Genomic DNA, 14,676 nt, shown 5'->3' on the forward strand with positions numbered 1-14,676 from the left:
CCGCATTTCTATTAATTATGATGCTAGCCGTAAAAAAAATAACGATGAAAAACGACTCACGATGGAGGATCAAATTTATTCCAGAGAAATCCATAAATTAAAGAAAACTGTCGCCTGCTGTACCAAAAACAATCCAATAATGATCAGGTGTATTTAATTTCTAGAAACATCTTCGAGTTTTTTCTCTTCTCTTTTTCTTTCACAACGAAAGAAATACAAAAGACTTAAATTTCAATACAATATTCCCTGCGCAATTAAGAATGTCACCGTGAGAAAAGTAGGTGTAAGTATATGAACGTGTGGAAAGAGACGATGAATAATTGGTAATTTTTTGAGATACATGAGCCTCCTGAAACGAAATACCAACAAATATATAGATAATAGGTGCTACCAGCAAGACGAAACCAAATTATAAATTATGGGAGACTTTAAGATAATAAAAAAGTAGGGGCAATATTACGGAAATGGTTTTACAACACTTATTTTCTGACTGGGCAGCCTTAGGCGTAGGGAAATGTGGTGAAAAGTTTCGAACGTTTTGAAAGAGTTTTCGGCAAAACCGGAACATTTTTCTAGATGCTATTTAGGAAAAAAAATGAGAGGAAGAAGATGAAGCCGATAATCATGTGAAAGGAGAATTTTAAACAGTGAGATGAATAAATAGAGTAGCCGGACTGAATTAAAACGGACGCAGATTATACGCCGAGATATTCATTTGCCGTGGACCGATTGGTATTTGCTTGAATAGGATCTTGATCACCATTGCATTCTGGTCAAAAACCAATTAATAAGCCGTTTAGCATGTAAACTCATCACTCTATGTTTCAAAGAAACATTCGCAGACATTATTCTTTGACTTCTCCATTGGACATTACTGGGAGATATACTGTAATTTTTTAGATAAATGCTAATAATAATACAAATTCAAGCTAAACGTGCATAATTCCCAAAGTGGCAATGAAGTGAACTGAATACGAATTGCTATTTTAAAATAAGCTATTTCCCAGTCAATCTAATATAAAACTCTTGTTATAAAAAATGAATGCATTTGACATGGCGGGAAAAATACTCGAATAAATAAAATATAAAGACTCATTCACTTGACATTTAACAAATGGAAACATAGTGAACCTGAAAATTGTACTTAAGAATTCTTCGGTTTTCGCAAAGCTTTCACAAAAAGTTGACGCTGAAAATTATTTGACTCAGCTCCGAATATGCTGAGATCAGTAAAATTTCAATGGAATATTTCTCTTCTCAATTTTCCTCTAAATATTAACAAAACACTTATACGAACGGCCATAATTTCTTGTCTTTCTCCTAACTTAAAGGTAAATACGAGTTAATGGAATGCCACAGGACAAAAAATAGCCACCATGAAAATACTTTTCTCACTCAAATATTATCAATAGTTTTTATAAATACACGTTCTTACAAAATTTTGTATTAAAATATTATTGATTCATTTAAGAATGATCTTGACCAATGCATATATTTCTAAGCTACATAATTTTATCCTTAAAAAGAGGCAGACTTCCCCATTATAGTTTCACCTAATTTTTAATATTACAATAAAATGATTTCAAAATAGTTATGTAAAACTTGCCAACCCATGAAAGGTACGATAATTCAAAGAGCATTACAATTACTACACTAACTTTTCAATAACTATACCATATTTAAATGTTCCCTCCACAAATGTCATGTGGTACGAGGCACAACGAACCTCATCGAACAACCCTCTCGTAGACAATGAAGGAATTTTCCAGAATTTATCTTAATCTGATGAATATATTCCGCAATCATCCAAATCAATGCACCACTAACTTGCATTCGAGCTGATTCCCACCGATAGTAAGCGAACGACTTGTCTTTTATCAACTGCAGCAATCATGAAAATGCTTAACCGCTGACTCTCATTCCGACATCACTGATGGAACGCCCTCGAAGTCGTCTGTTTCTTTTGCCGCGATTCCCTCACCACCTAAACTTTATTTTTGCTCTCAAAAATTCACTGCCTCTTACTTTGACCAATCCATATTGGTTCTGCGACACTGATTTTCCTGCTTCACCCCCTTTTTTACGGAAAGCCTTCCAACTCACGTTTAAATGCACCAGATTATAAATAAATATCCTTCCATCATATCTCTTCAGGACATATAATTCCAGTACCAAGTATCAAATGCCCCTATTACCTTCGGTTCGATATTGATAACAAAGAAACAAAAAACCTAAGCATTCTTGTATATATTTTACAGCATGGCTCAATAGCTGTCCAAGACCTACTACTAGGCCAAGAATATTTGAAATGTCGCTCGGAGGCTGATTCACCATATTTATCCTGCCACGTTCTTTCTTAAGAGTTACCTGAATGTAGATATCACGTGGCCAACACGATATGAAGCCTTACTCAAACTGAGCAATGTAACTCTTTACTGATAAAATCAAATGCAAATAACAATAAAAAGTAATTTGGCATTCATTTGTGTTTGCGACAAATTGGATATCTCCAGAAATTTCGGAATAAATAATGACACAGACATTGAGTTTTGAGCGAGACGTGTTTTCAGTGAGAAGTTCGGAATAAGAGTGGTACAAGCTCACCGTTTAAAATAGAAGTTCAGTAGCTAAAATAACAAGATGTGATGCGCAAAGATTTTAACTTAACGAGTTATTTTCATTTCCGAGGACGTTCCTCCCGGAAAGCAAGCAAAGTTCACTTCCAAAAAACTTGAAAAAGTTTTGCTAGTGTCCTCTACCGCCCGAAGCTACGATAAAAAAACACCGCCTTCCTAGTTAAATTTTTTTGCGAAATTACACTGAAAAATATAAGGAGTTTTGCCTCTTTTGGAAATTATTGCCCGTAAGTGGAAAAAAATCTAGACAATTAATATATTAAATTGTTTAGAAATAAATTTGAAGCTTCGTAGCGCAATAATAATGATTAAAACACGGCATTTTCAATTTAAAGTGGGTACTTTCTTATTATTAATTATAATTATTGGCCGTTAAGTGAAGTCTAAATGATTTTTTTAATGAAATGACGTCACAGACGACCAGATCTCGCATCACTTTTATTCCATACTTCTCACTCAAAACTATAAGTCTGTGTCACTATTTATTCCAAAATTTCTGGAGCTATCCAATATTTCATCAACACTTATGCATCCTTATTTCGTTTACATCGTTTGTCGCATTGGATTGTTTTTGTAAAGATATGCTCTCACGGAGATATTGACGCGACGACTTGCACTTCTCATTATGGGTGGGGCCTCAACTAGTTGAAAAATAAGTAATAATAAATTTAAAAACAATAAATTTTCATGAAAATTTAGAAACTTGGAAAGCGTGGTAATCTGCCATGTGATTTGTGGTTCTTTTGCCTGTGCCGCGGAATTTTCACCTTTAGCAACATAATAATTATAATAGTAATAATAAGAATAATAACATTTCTTCCACTTTTTCAAAGACTGTAAAGTACATACATGCAATGACTGAAAAAGTAAAGTGGTATATAGATTAACCTGGATCGGGGTTACCATCTTATATTTCCTTAAAGCAGCGAAAGGTTCAGATTTTTGAACATTTTTAAAAATCTAATTGCAGAATAACAATTTGGAGATCAAAATATTTAATGTGTTCTGTACATGATTGGAACAAAAAAGAATATATGTAAAATATTTTATATCTGTATTGCATACGTGATGCTGCTATGGTTATTATCAAATGAGGTGTGCCATCTATGAAAACAAATCCTTTTATAAACAACATAATCAAAACTGAAAATCTCTGAAAGTTTAGTCCAGGGAGAAGTTTCTTGAAGACAATAAGGCGATACGTAGTGACTCGAAGAGAAGGTGGACGAGTTGGTGCAGGCGTGGAGTTCTCCGCTCGATAAGTGTGGGACTTCCGAGGGTGAATAGCATCTTGGCTCCGACCCAGAGGAGACTCTCCATCAAAGAATGCTAGAGAATGGGAATTGAGCTACGTGGATAAAGCTTTCGGCCCCTATAACTCACTCTTCCTCTGAATACCACGTACACAAGTACCCATTTATTCAATACCCCCTCGAGAGAGAGAGATAACAAAAGACAAGCAGTTCGACTACATCGTGAGGGTGTAACTACTTTGACAGCTAAGAGGCCGATAATAACTTACCCGAAGGACTGTTCAATGCCAAATAAATATGCTTATGACGGGTACTTTTTCCAGGCGAATTTCCCGAACTCACCAAAGAAACAATACAGGGATTATTTCTAACCACTTCCCGATATGTCCAATTGTTATGTAAGACGCAGGATGAAGTGGATGTAATTATTTAAGTGTAATTTAACTATCCTCTTCCCCTAAAAAGTGGCTATTAAGGAATAAATTTGCAACACAAGAGAAGCCACAGGAATACATAAATTTTCAAAAATATAAAAACTTAGGTTAGCTACCAGTTTTTATTGTTATAAATGTATTTTGAATTAAAAGGTTAGATATAAATGAAATTAAAGTTAATTCAATTACGTCCAGTGTAAAAAGTTCCATAATATTCACTAAATACTTCGACACTGATACGAAACAATGAAAATAAGTCTGAAGTGAGACAGATTTGTCTCCTGTTAATTTTTTAAATAAGGAATCTTAACAGCACATTTGAAATTTAAGCTCACCAACAAAATGTCATAAAATAGGTAATGTTACTAGAACTTAACGCAATACCTAAGTTAAATTTGAGCATTAAACTATAAATAATGATTCAGCTCTCTTTGATAATTATATTATAAAATATTTGAAGGCCACTAGAAGGTGATTGAATGGGACTCGAACAAAAAAAGGCCTTTCAAAAAACTTTTTACACAAAGAAATGATAGAGACATCGCATATCTATTTATTCCCGCTTTTGCCCTAACCCCACTATTTCCTCGTAGCGAAGCACATGAGGAATCGAAATTACATCCAGGTGAGTAAAACTGGGAGCTAATTAGCCGACCACCAGAGAAGTTAGGACTAAATTTTAAACAAGGCAATGTGATACTTTTTATCTATGATAACATAATCATAGGGTCTAACGCAAAATGAACTATTATGTCCGTTAGGCTTCCGGCGACTGAAAGATAATTCAGTATCCAGTCAAGTAAACCATTTTTCACATTCAAGGAATTATTTTCACTGGAAATTTAATTACAGAAGAAATATTAAATTGAGAACACGGTTTTAAGTTTGATTTGGAATTGTTTTTAGGAAAATTATCTCCAATGAAAGTGTAAAACACAATGAAATAAGTTTTTACTTCAGCCCAACAGAATTAACGCGCGACTAGCTTCATTTTTTGCATAAGTCTCAAAGTTTATGTTCCAATAATGTAACGATACATTTCAGTAAATTCACAATAAGCTTAAATCACATAAGTAAAGAGAAGGATTTAGATCCCGCCACGCTCACATTATCCAACCTCAGATATCGTGAATGATGCAATCTGGGCAATCACATCGTTCTTATCATGGCAAAATTTATAAAATTTATAATTGGCTAATAATATTTACAATATGTTATAAGGCATCATAAAGCAGACATAAAGCACGCAAAGAAATTTTGAGACAGCAGATAGTGCTCTAATATTCTGAAAGAACAAAACACGACAAACAGGTGAGCTGAGGAAATTTCAGCATCTTAAAGAAACAAATAGCAAGAAACCCAAATGAAAAGGCTATGCATATTAAAATAAGACAAATACGCAATATTTGGTTGTTTAGAAATGAAGAGATGTACGGTGTTATACAGTGTCCACCGTGTAAAATTAGGGGGCCTACATGGGATATTTTTCGTCTCCGATGAACTCCGAGTTCACTCGATATAATACTGTTTGCTACAATTCATGAGCCTATAATACCCGTCTGAACTTGCAATATACTTGCATGTACCTTTAAACTGCTAAATTTTCAAATAATCCGAATATTCTTGAATAAATCTGGTGCGCTCAAGGAAGTTGTAATATACTGGTTTCGAGCATGGAGCGAGGTGTGGCAGGAATAGGGGAGCTTGGGTAGGATTAGCCGCGCCTACTTGCACCAAAACATTGACAATCCCATAAGGGTCAATGCTTTCTATTTGGTGAAATTTTTAGTCATAACTCGTTAATACATTAAAATGAGCTATGGAATACACAGTGTAATTTTTTTCTTACTTCATTGGTAGGCTTCGCGAAGTTATGACTCAAACATCTTTTCCCAGGGAAATATTATCATCAATCACCACGGTTAAGTTCACAACTAACTCAGCTGCAAATAAAATTTTACGTGGGTAAACTAGTCATTTACCTGCACTTATACTGGTATTTCATTTTATTATAGCGAACGGAAATCTAACAATTATTTTAATAAAGTATATTTTCAAGGATATCCCCTCCAGTAAAGTGGCTAATAGAGACAGAGTTTATACGCCAACAGAAGTATAGTGAATGATGGAAAAAAGTCCGATGATAATCACTGGCGAAATACTGATGACTATGGTAGCATTTTTCGCTTAATTTAATTCATTTTGAGAAAAAAACATAGCCATCTAAAAATATAAGTCGGAGACTAAGTCCAAAAATTGTCAAACCAAGATTGCGGAATTTGACCACTCTAAAAACTCGGAAACAGCGTCTCCAGATATTTACAACCTCCTTGATATTTTGCATTTGGTAACTGCTGAAATGCCTTCACAATAACGAAAGTACCATACTCAGTAAGAAAAAGAACCGAATCAGCTTCTTGTTGTCTATATCATGAGAATTTTAACTTAGAACCGAGTAAGTCCTTCTCGTAAATTCTTGATGCTCAAACCACTTACGTATCTTTAGGAAAACCAAGATCATGAACCAAATCATTTTGGATGAAGGGTATTGGCTTTTTAGTGCAGTCCGGTTGGTGCACCCGATCACCAATTTCACCGCCTGAATCGGTGAGCGTTCGATAGAGATAGCGAATTTATGATTATACACTGGGACGCTGGTATCGGAGCAGATACGGTAGTGGGATTCACAATTTTGCTCTAGCAGGCATCAGTGTGATCCACGGTGTTCTCCATGTAAAATTAGGAGTTCTTAACCCATTATAACCCAATGTTGCTTCTAAGCAACATCAAAAATGTACACATATTATATACTCTATTTGGGAAATATCTAAACTACGCATTATTTTATGTAGTTAATTGTAATGACGAATTGTAATATTCAGATGCCACGATAACTATGATTGATTGAAAAATTTTCAAGTTTTCATAATGAAAAATCTTGAAATTTGAATTCTCCCAAAAGTAGCTCTGGGTTAGATAGGGTTAATGGGATTTTTTGTCGTCTCCGATGATCTCCGATTTGTTAAAGAAGACCATTCCCTCTAGTCACCCATTAAACTCCTCACCGCTTCCACCTAGTGCACTTCATGAGATGTCTCAGCTTCGTCCTGAACCGCAAGTGTCATTTTTAAGAATTGTAAACATGATTTTTTTACAAAAATATGAGATTTTTGGCTCTGTTTTTTCCGTTATATAATTAGCTACACGAGTAGCAAAATACATCTGAGAGACTACCACATTTAGGCCTTGCACACGGTACAAAGAAAATTTCGAACTGTCACGTTCACAAAGCAATGCACCTTAAATAGGTGCCCTACTTGACCTGAATGGCGTAATACACTCACCCTGAAATGAGCTTAAATAAGATGAAATTTATGAAAAATAATGAAGCACTGGAGCAAAGTTTGTGGCACCCTAGAGTTCTAAGTTAATTTTATCTTTCATTCCAACTTTCTGAAGTAAATTACTATTATGCTATTCGGAAAAAAATAACAATTTCGTCATTCGCCGTGAAAATAAGTTTATTCCTAAAATATGATGAGATTCTTTCCCGGCGTATTAATTGAGTGACTGGGACAGGCTCGCTAAGGAGGCCATTGAAATTAGGCTTAATAAAAATAATTTCAATAGAGACACTGGATACAAAATTAGCAATGCGTGGAATCCCATTTTAAAGAAAATTAAAAATCATAGAACCCCACCGTTTCATAAAAATTCAGATTTTTCCGGCCGATCAGGGGTAACTTAATTGTTGCAATTTGTTTATAGTTACTTATAAACATTCTTTAATCAGTAAAAATTTATTATTCACCCTGAGGACGATGAACGAGGCGTTCATTGAAACGTTGGTGCCTATAAATCAAATCAACCGGTGGAAATCCCGAGAGGACTTCACTCAAGTTTTTTCCTATCTTAATCATTGGTTAATCTCCTCAGGGTAACGTTTGCCAGTGTTAAAAGCGTTGCCTTGGACGTAAGTCATTAAAAATTATATTTTCTTTTTAATTTTAGATTTTTTGGAAATAAACCGACGCAGAACAGAATTCCCAATACCCTCTTTTTGAATCTGCAAAAAACATCCTTTTAAATGCATCTCCATGATTGAAAACAATAGAAAAAAAATTGCGGATCGGTGATAAGCCATTACAGTCAATAGGTTAAAACTTCAACGGTCCATTACGTCAATCAGTATTCTCTTCGGGGGCATCCATTAATTACGCTAGACGTTTAGGGAAAGGTTCAAGCCGAATCTCACCCAATATGTCGTGAGAGGATGGGTCCTGGCAATTATCACGTAATTTTTTTCCCTCAAGAAACAGTGTAAAATTGCGATCTTAGTAATCTTAAATACTAGTAATACCTCATCTTAAATGATAATTATTAATATTTTTTATAAATCCAGCAAAATTAAGCGTGGATTAACGTATTTACTCTGAAAATACCCATTTTTGACGAATCTAACGCGAGATTAGGGGGAGGGGGTCGAGCCAAATCTCACGATATCTCACTAAGGGGTAAGAGGTTTCCAAAAAATCGCCAAAATCACCTCACGTAATTAATGGACGCCCCCTTCTGGGTGCATCTGCGTCACAGTTTGGATTACTGGGCAAGGGTTTCGTTTGCGCTGCTGGAGACATCCTCAGGGCTGGGAGGCAGGGAGATTTCCCTGAGGTCTCGAGAAACTGTTCTCCAGTAATCGCAACTGTCACATGGGTACAGCCAGACGAGAATACCGCTAGCCATTAAAGTATTCTGAATATGGCTACTGGAAAAATAATGTAATTCTTTCTTAAAAAAGCAATCGGCAAAGAAGAAATATTAAGGGTGGAACCAAGGTATTCAAATGCAGCAAACACGACACAAGGTAGTGAAGACTGCTCGGATGCTGGATCTCCTAATCTAATAAAGCTAATCTCCTCCATAGCGGGCGACGTTTCGAGGTACGAGTCGTACACCACCCTCAGGGCTGAATGAGGATGAAGATCACTGCCAGCATACGCAGGGAAATGATCAGACCATTTGCCGCGAACACATGCTCTCCGAGGAGATAGCAAAATAATTAAAAATGGGCTATCTCAGAGTAATTAAGAGTCTCAGTCCTAAGGCTGAGAGGAGCTAAACATCAGATAAAAGAAGACATAATCCGCGGTGAAAACATTCATTAGAATAGAATAATAATTATAAAGCATCATTAAGCAGAAATTCCGAGAAAGAAAGAACTAGAATAGACTGTAACGGGAGCATTAAGATAAAGTCAACAGTCGGGATTATGAAAGACTAAAACGGCGAACCGATTATGGGATCGGAAGGAGAGCTAAAGAAAACAAATCTTATGATAAGAGAATCTTCACGATGGTGGGAAAAAAAACTCTCAGACGGATTAGCTCCGAACGAGAAAGTAGTGTCTGCAGAAACCCAGAGCGCTGTGATTGAAATGCTAATTACGCGTATAGTGAGGATGCATTAAATGCATGGCTTATTATTTTAATATTCATCAGTTTGAGGGGGGAGGAAGGAATTGCCCCATTTAACTCCTGCCTTGAATCCGCTCAATGCCGCGCAGGTGCATATCTAATGAAGGAGGTCAAACCGGGTCGGGGCCGCGCCCACGTTCCCCGGGCCATGTTCACCAGGGGTGACGCGAGGGGACGCCGGGCTCATGGGTCCTGGGCTCGACCCTCCCGCGGGTCACACAATAGGACAGGCCCGATGCATTCGGCAGGGGACGATCTGATCAGGGTAGAGGGGAAAGGGATGGGAGGCTGGGTATCATGGGGTATTGCCCTGAGGCGACCCCGTTCCCTTAGGCGTTGTGGAGAGGGTGCAGACGCAGAGGGAAACAGGAACGCAAGGGGGAGTAAAAAGTGAGGAATATATCCTTATCTTATCTCCGTGACTTAGGGAGGGGCCCCTAGGTAGAAGAGAGCGTAGACACAAGTGGGTGTGAGCAAGGGTGGATCCAGGATTTTTTGTGGGGGGGTAAAAGGGTCTGTCAAGCAAACAGTCTTCTCATATTTGGGATTAAGAGCAAAATACAACAATTATTGAGTGTGATATACTTTTTATCTATATATATAAAAGAAAGTCGAAAATCGTGTTAGTTAGAACACTTATAACTCGAGAACGGCTGCACCGATTTCAATGAGATTTGGTTCTTTGGATTCGTCTCAGGCAGGGTTAACATATAGGCTATTAAAAAAGTATAATTTCACAAAAAAAATTCATCTCTTTCCTATGGACATGCTTTTAGGAGTTATAGTAACACAACAATTGATAAGTCGGTCAAAACTACAAATTAAATAATTTGTTTTGTTTTTACAACTTTAATAACTGAATTTAGTAACAATATAACATTTTAATTACTAAATATATTCAAAATATTAATTAAATTGAAATTAAATTTAAAAAATTTAATTCGAGCTAATTGTAAGCCCAGCCGTGGCCCAGCTCGAGTTGACACTTCACTACCGTGTTTGTAAACAAATCTCCAAGCAATTGTTGACAAACGGTAATGTCCGTGTTCCTGTCGAGGAATCGAGTAGTTTTAACTCATTTCCTTGGAATGATTGCAAATAAGTTTCAGTGAGCTCATCAACAAAGAGTTCCAGAATATGATTGATCACCAAAAGAATCAAAGATGGTTGATTTAGCGAGCAAGAACGAAGATGTGGATGACTAAAACGAGGTAAATTCAAATAGTTCGTACTCTGCATGGATTCGAATCTTTTAAATGTGTAACAAACGAAGACGAAATCACCAACTATCTATCTGAATATTTGAAGTCCTTGGACGTACCTGGCTTACCAAGGCACGATTTACAGAAAAATGTAGTTTCTGTGCTCATGATCTTTCGAAGCCTAAACCAACCATAACTATCCAACGGAACGTGTTTGATCGTTATAAAAATTGGTGATGAATGTGATTCACGCAACTTTACTCAAAGGAAAATTCAAAGGTTAGGAAGTTCTCATTCCGTAGATTCCATGATCTCAACTCATATGCCCTTTTGAGCTTAAACGTATTCAAATTACAATTCGTGTTGCATTCGTGATAACGATTAAAAAATCGCATAGTCATTCTTTCAGTTTTTGTGTTGTTTGTGCTCATGTGCTAATGAAAACCCATGATTTTCTCATGGTCAATTTAGCGTGCTATGTTCACGAGTCGATAAACCATCCTCTGTATTTCTTCCTTCGCTTCAAGTGCGTAGCTAGGATAGGGGGTTTTGGGCGCAGCTAATACCACGGGTCTGTAGGGTATAGAAAACTCGCTAAGGTAAGCGGGAAGTGTGGGGGCACTTCCCCCAGACATTTTTTAAGATAAATGGTTCAAAATAGTGGGTTTTGTGGCTGTGTGAATAGTTAAATATGTTTTGTTTATTAGTCATCCGTCCCCCTAATGTTAATAACAAAATCTTTCATAAAAAAATTCTCTAAGCTCTCGGGGGGGGGGGGTTTATCCCCCAAAACCTCCCCTCGCTGCGTCACTGCTTTGCTTCGCTATATTTATTTAGCTTCATCCGCTTCATCTTGCGCCTGATAGCAAAACTAAAACTGTTGTTTCTCAGAGGGTGCTTGACGCAAGACATTAAACCCGAATGTGTAGGGCTCACCGTGGTGCGTTTACGCATGCAGTACGTTTACGCAGTGCATTTTTTCCAAACAGAGATACTAAAACTGGCGCGCCTTAAGTCATTTAATGCGAATGCTGCTTCATAGGGGCTTTTCTTGCACGATTTTGAGCATCAGTCAAGCGTCGGTCTGGGGTCGTGTCAACCTGCCCCCTGAATGGGCTAAGTGTATGCAACAGACTTGGACCTAAAAACATTTTTTTACAGCTAATAACGCAAATAGCCAACAACTGAATGCGTATAATTTTTATTTCATGAACTGCTTTATTAAACCACAATGCCCAAAATTTCTTAAGCTAAAACGTAAGAAAATTTGTTGAAAAAAATCCACGTAAACGTGCTCCGATTCACCCTATGTAGATTCAATAAAGAAAATGTCTTTCTGACAAGCAATTTTGGTACTCATTTACGTAGTTTTATTGAATTTGTATCCTTATTTTATTATAATAAATTAAACATGATTAAAAACGATACAGCCGCTTTTGATTTATAAATGGTGTAAGTAAACTGTAAGTTCATTGATTGTTAGGCGGTACGAAGTTCGCCGGGTCAGCTAGTTTTAATATAAAAGCCTCACTGGCAAAAATTTGGTATTAAAAACAACGTACAACAATCACAGAACGAAATATACCTTTTATTTTAATGTAAAAGTCTCACAGGCAAACGGGCATCTCATATTTGGGATTAAGAACAACATATAACAATTGAGGGCCTAAGAAGCCAAGGGGGATTAGTGCAATTTTTATTTTTGGAGATAAGTACAGATTATAGCTGGTGGAGTACACAATACCGTTGTAGCTAAGGGATACAAGTGAATCATTGATGAGCATATAAATATAGATAGAGTTATTTACATGTATCTCTTTGTTACAACAATACTGTGTACTCCACCAGCCATTACCTGCAATCGTCTAAAAAAATTGCACTCATCTCCCTTGACTTCTAAGGTCTCCAATTACTCTACGAAAAGTACTCATTTTAATATAAAAGTGTTAATTATAAAAACATTAAAAAGTTACATATATAATAACGACAGTTTTCTAATATGTTTCCTTTGAAGAACTTTAATTTTTTATTAACTCGCGATCATCAGGGAATAAATCAGAACAGATTATTTTCATCTTAGCATGGCTTGCTATCTGTCACCTTAATGATTTTCTGACTTCCGCGTTACACCATCTCGGTTCGCTACCTTCTTTTTTTTATTTTCTAGGTAAATAAATGTTGATACCTAATTTTACGTGCGAAAGAAAAGCTTTTCAAGTACCCTCTACAAATAGCTCTATCACTGATTACACAAATCAAAACGTAACGAACATAATGATAACGGAATCGTATTAAAAATATTTTCTATTTTTAAGCATCTATGAGAGGGGGCACTTGTCCCCCCTAAATCCGCTTATGCAACTGGGTGTGATGGAAGAGGCAGCGGAGGAGATGCTGCGAAACATCCGCCGACTCCTGCACCCGCCGCGAAACCGACAATAACGCCTCTCCACGGCGCCGCGAGGCGGTGCAGGAGCAAACAGACGAAGTGCGGTATGCGTGACGTCGAGCTGAATATCCCAGTCGGCGGGGAGATGAGGATTAAACCCGCAGGGATGAGGCCCTCCTAGCATTTGCCTTTAACTACACTTTGCCGAGGGAGGCATTAGGTAAGTTCTAACTTCATGAGAGTCACATTTATGGCCGTTGCCTGAGAGCGATTCAGCCTCTCGTGCCTAAAAGTTACACCAAAGTCATATTCAAGCCACCAGTGGCGGATCCATGGGGGTGGGCAAGGGGGCTATAGCCCCCCTCTCCTCCCCAATTGTTCGAAACATACACTAGATAATATCGAAATTTTTGGAGGTTACCACTGTGCACAAAATATTTTGCTATATTTTCCAGTAAATTTACCGACTATTACGAACTGAATTACGAATAAGTTTTAAACTAACGGCCTATTTGGTCTTTTTTGCCTTAGAATTAGTCTAAAACAGATGTTTTTGAGCCTTAAAAATCCCAAATTTCCAAAATTTCCGATCCCCCCTTCCGCTGGGAGGAATTCCCTAGACTCCCCCTTTGCTCCCCCTCTCCCCTAGGTGCGAACCTAGATCCGCCACTGCAACCCGCCGCAGGAATCCTTGCGGTCTTCTACACTGAGCGAAATCCATGTATGGCATTTAAATAACGCAGTCGATGAAAGCATATTAGCTCGATATGATTTGCGAGGACTGAAACTAAATTCAAAATAATTAATCCAAGCAGAACTCGTCAAGGCAAGGAATTTTGATCCATGATGTCACTTGAATTTGTGGGCACAGGAGCAGGGTTAAAGGGAAGGGAATAGGTTACATGGCGGTTGATTAGCTGATATTATATCTATTTCCAATTTGCATTGCTGGCTAGGGTTGGATTATCTTGAGACAGCGACTGATAGCAGCCCTAAAATAAAGAATTAACTAGCATAAAAACGCGAATACAATGCATTGTGGTATGAAAATCCGACTCCCGTCATACTGACTGTTCTGTATCAAGCAGCGTAGTGAAGGGCAACAATGAGGAGAATAACACCAATGCCACTTTTTCATTGGTAGCGAAAGGCTGTCTAGATTTTTGCTCGAATTTTCGAACGGAACCATGTCGGTCTAGAACTTGAAAGCATAGGAAAAATAAACTTTGAATGGGCACACTATGTATCACTTTTCAACGGAAAAAAATTCTTTTCGCGATTCTCATAC

The sequence above is a fragment of the Ischnura elegans genome, chromosome 5 (assembly GCF_921293095.1).
Source record: "Ischnura elegans chromosome 5, ioIscEleg1.1, whole genome shotgun sequence".
NCBI classification, from domain to species: Eukaryota; Metazoa; Arthropoda; class Insecta; order Odonata; family Coenagrionidae; genus Ischnura; species Ischnura elegans.